General features: G+C 49.4%; 1 protein-coding gene across 1 annotated transcript in view; it reads left to right on the forward strand.

Moving 5' to 3' along the window:
- Positions 1–16988, forward strand: part of FOXN3 (forkhead box N3) — a 409075-nt gene that overhangs the window by 120511 nt on the left and 271576 nt on the right. The gene's annotated exons all lie outside the window — the stretch shown is intronic.

Genomic DNA, 16988 nt, shown 5'->3' on the forward strand with positions numbered 1-16988 from the left:
GGTGGGCGCTGAATGTGCTGATTCCTTTCCGTCTCAGTTTGATTTAAGTAGACTAACTTGTATGCCTCAGTGAACTGAGCTGTGGTTTAGGAAGGGGCAGACGCGAAGGGGAAAGAGATGAGAAGGAGAGAACGTAAGTGGAAGTGATGGACCAGAGACGCCGGGGAGGCCCTGGGGGCTGGGGGGCCAGGGAGGCCCCTGCGCTGGCTGGCTGGCTGGCTGGCTGGCGTCTCCCTGCCCACACGCTCAGCCGTGTTCACACTGTGACTCATTTTGAGGCAGCTGGTAGAAACTCTTTTGTGTGTGTGTGTATGTGTGCATAATTTATAAAAATGAATAAAGCTAATGAGAGGGGGACCACCCCAATATCCTACCCGAATAATTAGCCTGTGGAAAGAATACTGTTCATGAAAACCTAAAAGCTAGAATAAGCATTTCAAGTTAATTTTACCATACAATCCAGAATGATGCCGTACGCCTACGGCATCCAGACAGCTCCAGAGTGAAGATTTAAATGGAAAATTCCAAGAGTGTCTTTTTACCTCAGTCAAGTGCACTAATCCGTTTTCCTCTGCTGGAGGGGACGGAGGGGACCTCTCGGTGCCTGAAATGATGAACAGCTCAGGTTGGAGGTGTTAGATCACTCTTCGCATTTTCTGGAAGGCTTAAGTCTGTGAGTTCTGGGGAACCCCTTTTGCATGTGATCAGTGGTGTAAAACACACCTTGTGTGGTCATCTTGAAAAGCTCCTTGCCAGATATTACTGAAGAGTTGAGCAGGAGCGGTGGGGCCCACCTCACAAACTGTGAAGGAAGCGTTCTCAGCCACAGTGTCTGGAAGAGGGAGGGCTCACTTGTGAGTTTTCCAGGTGATGCTGAAAAGATAGCTAGACACCACGGCCATGTGTGCTGTTCAATAGCAGGTGGGATGGGACCTCTTGGGCACGAGTTTGAGGACAGCTATGTGCAAGAAGAGTAAACAGCTGAGCTGCCTGTAAACTCCATGTTAACATAGGAGCTCCCCAGGTCTGGGAGACAGGAAGAAGACGGAGGCATCTCGGCCCCCCCCCCCCCATATGTGGTGCTTCCTGATTTGTTGGTGCTCCCATACCCACTCAGCTGGTGGAATCTAGAGAAGACCGGGATCTGTTTCCACTTCAGCACGGGACAGCCGGGAGCCTCCACCCCTGCACTAGTCCACAGCCATACCATCAAGGGAGCCCCCATTTCTTCTGGTCCTAGCACAGGGATGCCTCGTGAGATGGCTTTTGACACCGTTCGCTGTATTCCTTAACATCCTGATTTAATGCATTGTACCTTGGATGCTTTTTCCAGTATTAGGGGTTCCCTTAAGGGAGAAAAGGAGGAACTTGACTTCCGCATGATGAGGAGAGCTCACCAAAGTGTGCCTCCCCACAGTGGAGGGTTTTGGCCCAAAGGGCAAGAATTCCTGCTTCCTGATCAATTTGAAACAGCCTCCTGGCCTTTCTTCCTTCCAGCACAAACTCAGAAGTATCGAGGCGCAGTCTCTAAGCTCCCTGCTGTGTCAGGAAATGTTCACTAATGAAAAGATCGATGTTTACATGTCTTACTTGACTAGACAGAAAGCTGCTGATCTAGAATAGAGGCCCATGTGGGCAGGGCCTGTCTTGCCTCCACTGCTGCTGTAGTCTCAGCTCTGCTCGTGACAGGTCACCAGCTTCCTATAGGGACAGGCGTGTGTGTGCCTGGATGCCTCGAAGATGTTCTTTCATAGTGGTTCCCTAGTTCTGGAGCGCCCTTTCCCCCCCTTCCCTGTTTTGACCTCTCTTTAAAGCCAATCTGTCTTTCTGTGTCTGTCCAGATAGCTGCCCACTGGACGCCTGTCCCGAGGACAGCAAGCAGCTCTAAGGGCGTCTGCTTTCTTCTGGCCCCTCCTCTAGATGTCGTGTGGTGTATTTCAAGTCATTTCCTACGAAAACATAGTTAAAGTGCTAAATTGTATAAAGGACTTGGTTTTTATTGTTAATTTTAATTAGAAAGTCTTTGAGGCTAATATCGTCATTCTCAGCATCAGTTTCTGATATACTTTCTTCATTAATTCATTCATATAGTCCTTATTCACTTGAAAATTAATTCCTTCAGTAGCGTGGGCCAGGAGATACCCCGGTACTGGGGAAGCAGTGGCGCATGCGCGGCTGAGGTCCCTGTTCCTGGGGCATGTGCATTCTGGTGGAGCAGAGGAGGCGGCCCCAGAAGAGAGGCGTTTGGTTAGGACGGATGTCCCGAAGGAAGTGGATAAACCGGGAGAGAGAGCTGTGGGGCTGGTGGTCTGGGAAGTCATCTCGGAGAAGAGGACTTAGCAGCTGAGACCCGAGAACAAGAAGGGGGTAGGGAAGGAAGGATGGGAGTCATCGCTGACCTGGGAGTGCGGGGGCTGTGTCCGCGTGAGGGAGCCCTGTGGGAGGAGCCTGGAAACCCCTCGCCTCCCGACTCATTTGGTCCCTGGAACAGTTTGCCTTCGTGTGTGTTTGTGTGTGTGTGTGTGTGTGTGTGTGTGTGTGGTATATTTGTTGGAGACGTTTTATTTTGCAACAATCATAGTCTCAGAAATTGGAAAAAAAAAATAGAGTGTAGCGAAGATCCTAGCTTCCCCATGATGATAGCTTACCTAACTATACTGCCCCATTAAAACAGGAAATTGACGTTGGTGCGATGCTATTAACTAGAAAACCTTGTTTAGAAGACTCCAACAGTTTTTATAGGTATTCATTGTATATAGAGGATTTGTGTGTGTGGGGGGGTACATTTTTAATGTGCACATTTGCATCTCTCTTAAACGTATTTGCTCCTCGTTTCAGGAATGTCTGATTTAGTCATTGAATAAAACATTCGCTGAACACCTACTACCTATCAGTTTGTGTTGGGTGTTTGAGATACCAGCAGAGGGTGTTGAGGGGCTCAGGGATTGGTCAAGGAGAGCTGCTCAGAGGAGGTTTTGGAGTCAGCCTGGTGAGAAGGTCTGGAGGTGGGAAGGCGGGCCCACCCTGGAAATACCAAGGAGACAAGGGGGCGAAGTCGACCAGGATAGGTTAGCGCAGTGCTTTTCAACTGCCAGTCAGTGGACCCATCTGCCAGGAATTTTGTGCCAGTCCGCAAAAGAGTTAACCACCCTGATGTTGTGTGAAGATTATACACCTAACGATCTTAATTGAATTTGCTATGCTCAGGGTGATTTCTGCCTTAGTCGTCCCTGAAATAATTCTCCTACAAGTGTGAAAAGGTTGAAAACCACTGGTTTAGCAGGGCTGGCGGATGAGGAGTCAAGTGCCAGGCTGGGGGTTTGGGACTCGATGCCTCATTGTGGATTCTTCAGTATGTAGCGGAGACAGGAACCAGAGAATGATGATGATCGACTGAAGACTGCTTGATTTATTTTCTCTCTGGTCCACCCGTTTGCTCACGGGAGGTGATGGCTGCCGCCTGCAGATCTGACCTGGGAGAGGCGCCTAGAGGCAGCCTCGTGAGGTCCCTCCTCCCAGGCAGAGCCCGGAGTAACAACACGTCCATTCACCATCCACTCTGACACACCGGTGTTTCCTGGCGAAGTGCCTGTGTTTGCATATCATTGACATTTGTTGTACATGAGGAAACTAGCTGTTGGATGCTGTGTGGATGTTTCCTTCAAGTTTTCTGAAGAGGGAGAGAGAGACACCTGTCGACTGCGGGACCCACGCAGATTAAAAGGCACCCACACACCAGAGAAGGAGAGTTTCCATTTAATGGAAGCACTTAGTATTTAGCCCTGACCTTTTGAACGTGTCATTTGGGGTGGCAGCCTGTTAGAACCAGCCTGCAGGGCTACACCAGAACGCTCAGGGAAAAGATGTAACTAGCATGTCCCTGTCTTCTCAAACAAAATACAAGGGAAGGAAGCCTCCCTCCCTCGCCCCATTGCTCCATGGACAAGTAGCTTGGCTTTCCAGAGAAAGGAAAGAAGGAAAGTGAATAGTAGACCCTGGATGAGTGTGCCGTGGGCTCCTGGGAGAACTGCCCTCAGACTGGGATACCTGGGGTCGTCTTCGCTGTCCTCAACAGCCGACAGAGGTTACGCCATCTTCCCCCTCCTGCTGTTTTTGACAGTCCTGAGCCGGATGTCATCCCATGCGGATGCACAGCTCACGTGCTCGTCACACAGTTGTCTTTGAGCGGTTTGTCTGTCCTTGGTCACAGGTTGTGCAATGCAGCCCTGAGCAGGAACTCTGACGCTGTAACAGGTCCCATGATGCATACGGTGGACCCGCCTTCTAAATCCCGTCTGCGCTGGCACGGACAGGCCAGGCAGCAAAGGCTGTGGTGACGTGAGTGAAAGTGGCTGGGCTTTGCAGCCGTCCTCTGCAGACAGCACCTTCCACTCTGCCCTGCGATGGTGCTTGAGTGACAGATGACCTCCACTGGCAGGAGCTCTCTCTCTGTCCACTGCTGCCTGGACAGTGCTGTGTTGTGTACACTGTATGTGTAGTAGGCGCCGGAGGCATAAGGAAGACCTGGACAGATGGATGGGTGTTCTGCGCTCGGCATTGCCCCATACACTGCCTGTCCTAGATCAGGTCATTCAACCATGCTGGACCTCAGTTTGCATATCTGTCAATAAACAGTGACAGCCAGGTAATCTGCAGTTCTTCCAAAATAAATATGCTCTCATGGAACACAAAAGGCTAATGGTTTGTGCAGATTTCAATTCACTTTGATTAAAAAGGCACTTTTTTTTTACCCAGCCCCTTGGTGATTATCAAGAAATAGTGTGACCTTTTAAGAGTTTCTCTTCTAAGGTTTCCTAAGCCTTTACTCATCTAAAGTGTCAACAGTGTCATTGTCACTCTAAGGGACCATAGGTTTTTTTTTTGGGGGGGGGGGTTCTGAAGCTGAAAATGGGGAGAAACAGCCAGACAGACTCCCACATGCGCCCCCGGGATCCACCCGGCATGCCCACCAGGGGCGACGCTCTGCCCACCAGGGGGCGATGCTCTGCCCCTCCGGGGCGTCGCTCTGCCACGACCAGAGCCACTCTAGCGCCTGGGGCAGAGGTCAAGGAGCCATCCCCAGCGCCCAGGCCATCTTTGCTCCAATGGAGCCTTGGCTGCGGGAGGGGAAGAGAGAGACAGAGAGGAAGGAGGGGGGGGTGGTGGAGAAGCAAATGGGCACCTCTCCTATGTGCCCTGGCCAGGAATCGAACCCGGGTCCCCCGCACGCCAGGCCGACGCTCTACCGCTGAGCTAACCGGCCAGGGCCTACCATAGGTTTTTTGTTGTTGATTTAAATTAAGTGAGAGGCAGGGAGGCAGAGACAGACTCCTGCATGCGCCCAACCGGGATCCACCCAACAAGCTCCCTACTAGGAGAAACTTTGCCCATCTGGGGCCATTGCTCTGTTGTTCAGCAACTGAGCTATTTTAGCACCTGAGGTGAGGCCAAATAGCCATCCTCAGTGCCCGGGGCTAACGTGATCAAGCTTTTTGAGCCATGGCTGCAGGAAGGGAAGAGAAAGAGAGAGGCGAGGGAGAGAAGGGGGAGGGATAAGGAAGCAGATGGTTGCTACTCCTGTGTGTCTTGATTGGGAATAGAACCCGGAACTTCCACATGCCAGACTAACACTCTACCACTGAGCCAACTGGCCAGGGCTTTTATTTATATATTTTTTAAATAGCCTTGTTGCTTTTTAAAATGATATATCATGCACAACTCTTTGCTGAACCTTCTATACAGAGAATTTGTGATTCAGAGACCAAAATGTTGAGATTCCCTTGAAGTCAGGACATATTAGCTTAGCCTTCTTACAAGAGGAGATGGACAGGTTAAGAGGTGGAGAATTACTTTTTCTGGCCTGTTTGGAGAGCTTGCAAATGAAATTTGTTTCCTTTTGTCCTTTTCCACTCGGCAAATATCGACTTTGACTCTTGGCGGTGAGTGGGCTGGAATGAGCATGGCTAATCTTTAGTTCGGGGCTTTATCTTCTCCAAGGCTAGGTCAGCCAAAACTTTCTGCTGTACTTGTTGACTGGGAGCTAGAGAGGGTCCCCATGGCTCTGTTCACTGAGGCTCAGACAGAGCCAGTGGGAGAGCTCCAGGCTCAAGACAAAGTAGCTGGTAGATGGGGGAGGGGCAACTGGGTAACAGCGTTTTGGTAATTATTCATTTTCAGGCATGCCAAGGCTGCACTTGAAACCCAAATTATTCACAAGCATAATAGCCAAGCTCTCAGTTACATTGTGTCTCCCTGCTGAGTACAGAGGGAATAGGGTAATTTTCTGAGAAGTGCATGGGAAAACACCCTTTTTTTTTTTAAGTGAGAGGAGGGGAGATACTGAGACAGAGTCAGGTATGCACCCAGACTGGATCCGCCCAGCAACTCCATAATCTAGCTATTTTTAGCACCTGAGGCTGCTGCCCTTGGGACCAACTGAACTATCCTCAGCGCCTAGGGCCAACACTTGAAGCAATTGAGCGACTGGCTGCGAGAGAAGAAAAGGGAGAGAAGGAAGAGAGAAAGAGGGGGAGAGAAGCAGATGGTTGCTTCTCTTGTGTGCCCTGATCAGGAATCAAACCTGGGACATCCATACGCCAGTCTGACGCTCTACCCACTGAGCTAACTGGCCAGGGCCCACAGGAAAACACTTTGTAAAAGGGCATCAGAGAGGCAGTGGTGTGCATGGTTGACCCACATACTGAGTTTTAGGGGAGAGCAATGCGCTTATCCCAGGAGGAAAGAGCACCCCTCAATGGAGAGCCCAAGTGTTCATCTCCGAAAATGTACCCGGTGTGTTTCTAATATAGGGACAAACAGAGCTGAGCCTGAAAGGCCCAGAGAGCCAACGCTGGTCCAGGCAAAGGGAAAAGAAGCAGATGACAAGAGACATAGGAAATGGTGGACATGTCTTAAAGGGAAGTATAGCAGGAAGTGACCGACGGAGGAGAGACACTCAGATAACTTAATCAATGAAGGAAGGAGAATTTATTAAAGCCAGCAGACCATGTGAAGCTTGTAGCTCCAAAGCCTGGGCTCACTGAAGTTGATTTTCTTACAAGTTATATACCTTTACAGTATCTAAGCAATGGGCATGTGATGTCTTTGTTTAAGGGTTCCCAGGACTCCAGGAGAGGGGAGGGGGAGTTTTGGTGGGGTCAGCAAGGGAGAAGAGGTTTCCAAATCACTGGCCGTAGTTACATACAGATCCTCCTATTCTTGCTTTGTATTGTAAGTGATTCTAAGCATCCATTTAGAGAACTATGGGATATAGTTATCATATTATTCACTCCATAATACGCACCTGACCATAAGATGCACCTAGGGTTTTAAGGAGGAAAAGAAGAAAAAAATATTCTGAATCAAATGGTGTGTTAAAATATTTAATAAGATATACCACAGTACTATTTCAACAATGTAAACTCAACAGCAGTATTAACAACAATTAGCGCTGTTATTAACAAATGAGAAGAGACTTTAATGTTCAAATACTCTTCTAATTGTCCAGGAACCCGCAGCAGCTAAAAATATATATATATATCAGTATATAATAAACATTCGCTCCATAAGATGCACGGGCATTTTCCCCTCCACTTTTGGGGAAAAATAGTGCATCTTATGGAGCAAAAAATATGATAATTTATCACTGGCTGACTCGGTTACCCCTGCTGGCTCCTTTCCCTTGTATTCTTTTCATTTCTTCCTTCTCAGGAAGCCCTGAGAGCCTGGTCTGCAGAAGCAGTAGGAGCCCTGGTCATCTCTGATCTGATGTTTCACCATGCCACCCCTCCCTCCAAATCTCCCAGCCACTCTGACATCAAGAGTGATGCTCGTGTAGATAAGACACATGTCCTGAATGACCTTCACACCTTCCTATGAACTCACCTGCATCCACTTCTTATCTCTCCAATCTGTCCAGCCTGGGGTTCTTTGTATTTGCCAACGCCCACCTCTTCTAAGACCTGTTTGGTGAAGTAGCAAGGGCCCCTGAATGGGGCTTCGGAAAACTTCAGTCCTGGTCTAGACTCTGCAAGGACTGTCTCCCCCTTTTGAATAGTTCCCTCAAGTCTTCATTTGTTTGTTCAAGCAATCTTTTATTCAACATGTGTTTATTGAGCACTTAATATCTTCCGGGTGCCGTAGGCCCTGGAGATCTGGCAGTGAGCACTACAGATGAGCTCCAGCCCCCGTAGAACTCACATGGGTGTGTTTATTTTTATGACACATATTCTGATACCTAAGAGACATCACTATTTATTTGCTAGCTGGGTAAATAGTTCATCCCTTCTCTGGGTTACCTATCCATAGTTAAATACTCACTCTTCAGTTGGGGGAGTGTCCCAACTGAAAAAAAAAAAAAAAGGGTGGCCATAACAGAGATGTCTATTATTGTATATTCCAGGCCTTGAAGTAAAAATGCCAAGAAGTTCACTCACCTTGGTCTGCACTTAGTTTGTTGGGTTAGAGAGGTGGGATGGACTCTTAGAGTCTTTCAACTTATGAATTGGTTATTCAGTCAGTTATTCTACTGATGTTTATTGACGTGTCAAACACCCTGCTTATGTTCCTGCACCCATGGTATCACCAGCAGATTCTTTCAGAGAGGATGCAAGATGATTGTAAGAGGAACAGAAATGGAAAACACGGGACAGATAGTCCCTACCAGAAGCAATCCTTCTGGTAGAGTTCCTGCCAATGGGCTGATTGATTTCCATAGTTTTCCACAAAACCAAGAAAAATACAGTCTTCTGCTTCCTTTTCCCTCCCCCCCCCCCCCCCCCCCCCGTGTAGGTACTATTGCTGTTCCTCCATTTTTCAGATGAGAAAACTGAGGTTTCACGTGGTAAATAACTTGCCCAAGGGCCGTACCATTAAGCGTGGTGGAGCCAGGATTTGAACCTTGGCATCTGGCTCCTGATTCTAGGCTTGCTTGTTGGATTTTCCTTCATGAACAGGCTTGGGTATCAGGAGGACAAATCAGAATCAAACCTCGACAGTGTGGGCCTCGGCTGAACCAGAAGCACCCACCCACCTGCTGGTTCTCCTTGACCTCTGCCACACTCACACCTCTTAGGCACTTTGTGGAGGTTTCTGGAAAGAAGGGACCACTTGGTAATGCTCTGAGTACGGCTGCTTTGAAGGAGACAAGGAGAAACATCGTGTTTGCAGAAGAGGCTGTTGCTATGTTGGTTATTAACTAGTAGCTCCCAAAGGGCAAGTTGAACTGAATTGTGTAACTTTTATGTGATGGCAGGACAGGCCTGGGCTGTGCTGTGAGTTGGAGTTATTAATAGTGGTGATATAATATTAGGTCCCTTTTTTTTTGTCTTTCCATTTTATTTTCTTTTGGTTTCAGGTGTACTATTCCCATTTACTGAGAACTACTGTGGACTGAGCAGCTCATACTGGGTCTTAAATTCATTATTCCGGACTTCCCCAAAGCCCTGTAAGGTGGGTGGAATGGTTCTGTCTCAGGGGTAAAGAACTGAAGGTTCAAAAGCGATGTGACTTGCCCAGGGCCACATGACTGACAGCCCCGCTCTAACCGCCTACTTCTGTTATGCCCTTTCTGTTCACTTGTAAACATATCTACTGACACCTACTGTGTGCCAGCCATTGCTCCCAGTGCTGGGGGTGGCGTGGGGAATATGGTAGACGAGTCTCTGGTTTCTGGAGTTGAGACCGGACAGTGGTGGCCTCTCAGGGCCTGGGACCCCCACTCCAAGTAGGCAAGCAGGAGAACAGGGTCTAGGATATAATATGAAGGCCTTGAGTCTGCAGGGTCCAAAGCCTCTTCTGTGCTTAGGGATTTAATCAGGCATGTTAACTTTAGAGATGTGGGTCCTTTAATGAGGTTTAATTAATTATTTATCAGTGTTTGTTAAAGGGAAACGTACAATTATCGTGCAAGAGCCAGAATGGGCATTTTGGGGTCAAGCAGTTTGCAATTTTGCCTCCTTGCTTTTCCTTCGCCGCCCAACCTGCCCCCAGCCCCCAGCCTCCAGCCCAGCCCTTTGTCGGTAAGGAAGCTGATGGCTGCCAGTCTCACCAGCACCCCTTAGTGTTAACCCTGTGGGCTACGTGGATGGAACTGGTGTAGCAACTCAGCATCTCTGCCCCTCCCACTAAATGCTCTGCCCACCCACTGAACGCTGCGGGCACCTGCCCTTTCTCCCCAGGTATTGTGACAAACCAAACCATCTCTAGACATTCAATTCTTCAGTTGAGAACCTCAAAAATGTGCCTTTTTTTTTTCCTTTGTCCCCTGCATCAAAACCTTTTTGCTCTCTTCCCTGGGCTCACTCTACACCAACTCTGATGCTGCTGGTGATACTTTTCTCAACTGAGCCTTCGCCCACGGTTTCCAGGTGGCGAGCCCTGTCTCTGTCCTCCAGTATTCCAGCAAGTGGCGATTGAGCACCCCTTCCGTGGAGCGTCTGGTCAGGGACGGTCAAGGTCTTCGTGTGAGAGACTGTCAGGAGATGATGCCTTCAAACCCTTATTCTTACTGATGAGAGACTGGGCCGTGGGAAGGAAACTTGCCCCAGCTGACCCTCCCGAGTCCCAGTCCTACCTTCTGTCCATCACTCCGGCCTCTTCTCCGATACAGAACAGCTTTCGTGTGAAGGTGTTCGAAGACCTGGAATCTTGAGCCGTTTATCAAGTGGAGTTGCTGGGATTAAATACGCAGCCCATAGACAGCATTCCCTGGAACGTATGAGAAGTCCAGTCCTCACTTCCCTTCTGGGATCCGATCTGGGGCAAGGGTGGAGTTGTAGACAATTAAACAATGTGAAGCTAGAGGAATTCCTTTTTTTTTTTTTCCCCGTTGCTGATTACAAGTTCTTGTTTACAGTTAAGAGAATACAAACATGAAAATCCTGAGCCATTTAGAAGTGCTTATCATGGAAACTTTAAAATCCCTAATGACCCACCCATCAAAGATTTTCTGTACATGTAGTAACATATATAATACCATTTTGAAAAGAAAAAAACCAGACTCGATTGATGCGTAGTTCTGCAACACCCTTTTCTCCCTGGGCGTCTTTTCCCTCCCGCACCGGATTCTACCTTTATCTTCTAAAAGCTGCCAATTTCCACGATACGCATGAACCAGGGTTTAGCTAACTGATCCCTTTTTTGATGGACATGGCATCCTTTCCAGTTTTCCACGATTATAATGATGCTGAAATAATCCTTTGTGCATGTATGTTTGGGCACAGTTGTGTATTTCTGCACAGTGAATGCCTACAAGGAGAATTCCTGGGTCAAAGCCAAGGTGCATTTTAAACTTAATAGACAGTGATAACTATCCTTCTAAACACGATAGGACTTACTGGACGCGCTCATCGACCGTACGCGTGCCTATTTCTTTACCTCGTCGCCCACAGTGGGTTTTTACTGATCTTTTTAAATCTTGGAGCTAAGTCCTTTTAAACAGACAACATGATCATCTGGGACAATTTAAGTTCATTTTAATATGCTGATCTCTTCCATCAGGGCACAAAGAGTTGAAAGGTATGGTGGTTACATTTTAGATTTTAAAAAAAGGTTTCCATTTCAGGTTTTTGGAAATCTGAGGCTGAAGTCTGGTCCCTTCCCAATGTTTTTCCCAGTGTTTCCTGCTGGAGCTGACTTGTCCACTGGCCCCTGGCCCATAGGCTGCCGAGTGTGGACACATTGATCTTCTCAGAACTGCCTGAAGGGAAAGAAAGAGCTGATTTCCAAGGCCCCACATTTTAACGGGAACCGGGGCGGAGGAACCATTTGGAAGCTGGCTGATTTCTAAGCCAGGTTCCCCCGTGGACGCGGCTTCCCCCAGCAGGCTGTAGCAGGCACATTTCCTAACCCAGATGGCCCGGCCAGCCTGGACACCTGGCTGGGGCGATGAGCTGGCACCTCCTGTGTCCGCATTACCGCTGCTCCCGTGATGGTGCTGCCGGTCTCAGCTGCGCTCGTCCCCGCCCTCCCGCAGGAAGGCGGGGAGATGGAGGTGGAGGCGGGCTTGGCCGGGGAGCCACGCAGGCACCCATCAAGCTAAGGCTGGGTAAATGATCCTTCCATGAACGTCGGTCATTACTATGGGATGCTTCTCTTTTGAAAACCGAACTAGAATAGCGTAGTGGCTCCATGTTCCGGTATCACAACCTGTTCTCTCTGCCATTCTTCCTCCCTGCCTCTTAGGACACACCTCGACAGCACACATTTACACCTCCTAGGGCGCAGGGGTCCCTGATTTCTCTCCAGCCTGTTTCAGGGCATGACCCAGCTATCAGTCATTTACACACTAGTATGAATGTAGGGTACTGGATTTTAGACACTAGGTAAATAAGGAGTGAGAAATTAGCTCCCTGAGGGGCTTTTAAGGCATGGCTCTTTCTTATTCTCTAAAATTACCCCAACAAAAGAACCCTCTCCTGAGTGTTGCATGGATTCAGCGAGTTGAGTTATTTAGACAAGGCGGAGACAGATTAATAGTGTCCTCCTCTAAAATCTGAACACTTCTCGAAACTACGCGGCCCCCAACCACCCATGCTTGAGCGACGACTTCCAAAAGTATACTTTGTGCCTTTTGAAAGCTCTTTTCATTTAAACTGTATAATATACACAGGCAAGCCATCGATTTTTTTTTTTTTTTTCAAATGGGCAGTGAGTGAATACACTCAAAGATAAAAAAGTGACTCTAAAGTATGAAGACAGGCAGGTATGGGCGATGAAGATTTAACCCGCGGGACTGTCACCCGCCGCTACACTGAGTTCTCCGGAAGGAGTGGAGACGAGGCAGCGTCCCCTCAGTCTTGGCCTGTTCTCAGGCTGACATCTGCATCGTGACACGCTACTGACAGGTAACACGAAGAACTGAAAACGTATCAATCTAAAGGCCAGCCAAGGACAGCCTTGTGAAATTGCAACATGGTCCAGAAGCCCCATTTCCAGCTTTTTGGCTGAGGGGCAGTCTGTGTTTGGCCAGCGGTCATTTTTAGGACTCAGGACCTGGTTTAAGGAATTACGCTTCCTGACAATCAGGCGTCGTGTTACCGGGTGATCTTTGCCTTACCCGATTGTCACTGGTCGGCCCTGGATGCCCCCAGGGCTGGGCTGAGGGTAGAGGACCGGCTGACTCACCCTATACCTGTGTGGACATCATTGACACCCTGGCATCAGTAGCAAAATGAGAGGGAGGGAGCTGAAATTTGTGTCCCGTGTGGGGTGTTCTGTCAACATTGGTTTCTCTCTCTTCCTGCCCTGGCCTTGGCTGGTTAGATTGCGATCCTACTTGCAGAATCCTGGGCTCTCCACTCGGAAAGAGGCCTTAGGATTCGTCCGGTCTGCCCCACCAACTGCAAATAGGAAAACTGAGACATCACTCTCGAAACTAGCGGTGGGAGGATGTTGCCTGCAGGCCATGCAGCGTCCCAGAGAGACCACGGGGAAAAGGCTAACCCTCGGGGACTTTCCTGGCATGCTGTGTTCCAGATTCATGTAACGGGCGAGCCTGGAAAGCTATTTCTGTCAAAGGCACAGGGAGCAGAGCATTAAGAAGATGAAATAGAGAATATCCGTTTTCTCAGCTAGAAAAGAGCTGGTCTTCCTCCTCGATCTGAAAAAGATACTGAAGCCCAGAGTGGTCCCAGCGCTCATTCAAAGGGACAGAGCTCTAAGGCTGACTTCTGGGGCGGGGGGGGGGCGGGGTTGGGCTCCAGGACATTGCTGAAGTTTGAGCAAAGGGTGCTAACAAGAGCTGGAGGGAAGAGGAAGAAGGGAGGGAGTCCTTGCATTGGGGACCATGGGCAGCTGTGGGCCACAGTCCTGTGCAGATCTGCCCGTCAGTGGGTGGACACCGGGATAATTACTTACAATGCGTTCAGTCTAGCCTGCTCCTCCATGAAGCACTGATATTAGAAGTTCGGTGAAATGATGCATCCTGCCGAACACATCACATTAAGTCCTAGTCTACAAACACTTCTGCGGAGGTTGGGTCTGCCGCGGAGCTCCCATAGGGGGGAGCGGTCACAGGCAGCAGCCATCTTGGCACAGTGGTCCCTTTCCTGTCTCGTCCCCGGCTCAGTAACGCAACAGTGGGAGTGTCGTGAGCTGCAGGGTGCCTGGCTATCTCCTCTGCCCAGCTCGGGTCCAGAGCACTTGCCCCTGAAGGGTAGAAGGTGGGGTGGACAGGGGCCATCGGTTCTGCCCCATGCAACAAGCGGACCCTGCTATTAAGGTAGTACTTCAGTGGCTTAGGAACAAGGGGACATGGTCAGGGGTGGCCTTTTCTTAGTCTTCTGCTCTGTCCCTTGCTGGACCACCCACTTCCATGCCTGACCACCATGTCCTATTCCCTTAAACTCAAAGAATCTTACTTTTTGGTCAAATGTATTTCTTTAGAGGCAGGCTTTCTGGCTGTCCCCATGAGCCCAGCTCCTCAAGAGGCTGCCTGATGGCACATTCCGTGTTAGCTGCTGAAGGAAGCAGCAGCCCACGGGCGCGGATGTCAGACCCCGACGGGGAGTTGGCTGAATTATATGCCTATGGGTTTGCGGATCTGGCAACATCAATGCTGCAAAGGAGAATGCAGAAGGTCCTCTAAGTTGGCCTCCTGCCCCCGCCAATGTGGTAATTCCAAATGTCACCTTGGCATTTTCTTCTCAAAAAAATTTGGTCTTGTTCATATTACAAGAAAAACTGGAAACATGGACTTCAGGACTTCTGTGTTCATTTCCTCGGCCCTGTGACTTGCTGTTTGACATGTGGGACGATTACATTTCTTTCGTGGGTAAATGAGCACATGGGCTTAGAGATTTTTATCTGTGGAGTTCTGGAGCCTCGTGGTTTATTTTGAGTCAAAGAAAAGAATCTGGACTTCCATATTGTGTGAATGTGTCCACATGTGTTTATAGGAAAAGGGTTTAAGGTGAAAAGTAGCTAATGTTAATTGATTGTGAAGAGGTATGTGGATTTTTAAAATATCTCAGAGACGCTTCAGAAAGTAAGGAGATATCCCGCTAACATGGCCATCGGAAACTAAGGTGGCGGGGGGGTGGTGGTGGTTTGGGTTGAAGAGCAGTGTTTGATTGTTAAGTCAAGAAAGCAGAAGTCAGCCCTGGCTGGTTGGCTCAGTGGTAGAGCATCGGCCTGGCGTGCAGGAGTCCCAGGTTCGATTCCCGGCCAGGGCACACAGGAGAAGCGCCCATCTGCTTCTCCACCCCTCCCCCTCTCCTTCCTCTCTGTCTCTCTCTTCCCCTCCCGCAGTCAGGGCTCCATTGGAGCAAAGTTGGCCTGGGCGCTGAGGATGGCTCTGTGGCCTCTGCCTCAGGCACTAGAATGGCTCTGGTTGCAACAGAGCGATGCCCCAGTTGGGCAGAGCATCGCCCCCTGGTGGGCATGCCGGGTGGATCCCGGTCGGGCGCATGCGGGAGTCTGTCTGACTGCCTCCCTGTTTCCAACTTCAGAAAAATACAAAAAAAAAAAAAAAAAAAAAGAAAAAGAAAAAAGAAAAAAAAGAAAGCAGAAGTCATAACAAAGGAATGCACTGAATTTAGAGAGATGCTGTGTCTCAGCACACACGAGAGATTTTTATGCTGCAGCTCTTTATAAAGTTCTTGGGGAACACACAGGACAGAGGAGGGAATCACCCCAGTTTGAAGATGGAGAAGTGAAGACGCGGAAGGCAACGTTGACAGTAATTCTGGGATTTGGATCCGGGCTTTCTTATGTAGAGACTATAAATAATGTTTCATCTTTTGCTCTGTCTACCGAGGCTTTTGAGAGAAGCTGGCGGTTTCCCTGGGCAGGCACTGTGGGAGGAGAGGCTGGGGAGGGACTGCGGAGGGGAGGGCGCCTGGGAATCAGGGTCATTGTCGTGCCTACTAGGAGGCTCTTGCACACGCGGTGCGGGGAGGGGAGGCACAGGGGGGCGTCGGAGGCCCTTCCTCACCGAGGGGCTTCTGCTCCCCTCCCAGGGACCAGTGGCCACGAAGAGTGTGGGCTGGGGGCTTTTGTGGGTCCGGACCTCCACAGCTCTGTTTTCACAAATGACCTCCATGACCAAGAGGGGGAAGTCATCTATTCTAAAACACTCTGAGAGGTAGACTCATTAGGAGTGTATTTTGCTGATTTTATATTAAGAAGCCTAAACTTTTTCCTAAGGAACTGATGTTAAAAATGCGTTTTTGAGGTTAACCGTGCATCCGTAACACAGGCGTGCACGCAGAAAGACATTCAGAAACCGCTGTGGACGTCTACTTTGAACTGTAGCTATTTATAGACAAGTTCAAGCAAAACAGACTTGGTGCCAGGGACGCACATTTGGTGGGGGCCCCTGTTTCTGTGGAAAGGCTGGCTTTCCTGTGCCGCGTCCTAGGAGACCTCGGGTTCCTGGGGCGCGGGGGTGCCTCCCAGCGTGGCACGGGTTCGTTTGGGTGGCAGGGGGTTGATCCTTCTCCCTGGAGCAGTGTCACATACTGCACAGGGGTCTTCAACAGAGACGGGGTCAGATGGAGGCGGTGAGAGTCCAGAGACACCCTGCTGTGTGCGGTTGCTAGGTTCCACACGCACTTCAAGTCCAGCCCTCCGCTTCTCATTGTCACACCTACTGAGGGACTCTACCATGTCCCCTTGACTTACCTGCTCACTCCACGGAGAAAACCTGGGCTTTTCACTCTCCTCTCTGGCGGGGAGAGGATATCAGTTGCATTTACCTTTCTGGAGAGCAATTTGGTAGCAGGAATTCGAGGCCTTCCAGTGTGAGTCCTCTGGCCTGGTGAGGACTCTGTTGAGTCAGTCCATGATAAGCTACGTTCAAGATACATGAATAAGGTTCTTTATCTGACATTGTTCATAGGAGGGGGACCCTGAGGACAATCGACCCAACAGAATGGCTGAGTCGTTGATTATCTCACATAATGTCGCACCGGCGTTCACTCACTGCCCGGCTGTTTATTGAGCACCTACTATGTGCCAGGCGTGCAGTAGGTGTGATATCAAGGCTG

Source organism: Saccopteryx leptura, chromosome 6, assembly GCF_036850995.1.
Source record: "Saccopteryx leptura isolate mSacLep1 chromosome 6, mSacLep1_pri_phased_curated, whole genome shotgun sequence".
Taxonomy (NCBI): Eukaryota; Metazoa; Chordata; class Mammalia; order Chiroptera; family Emballonuridae; genus Saccopteryx; species Saccopteryx leptura.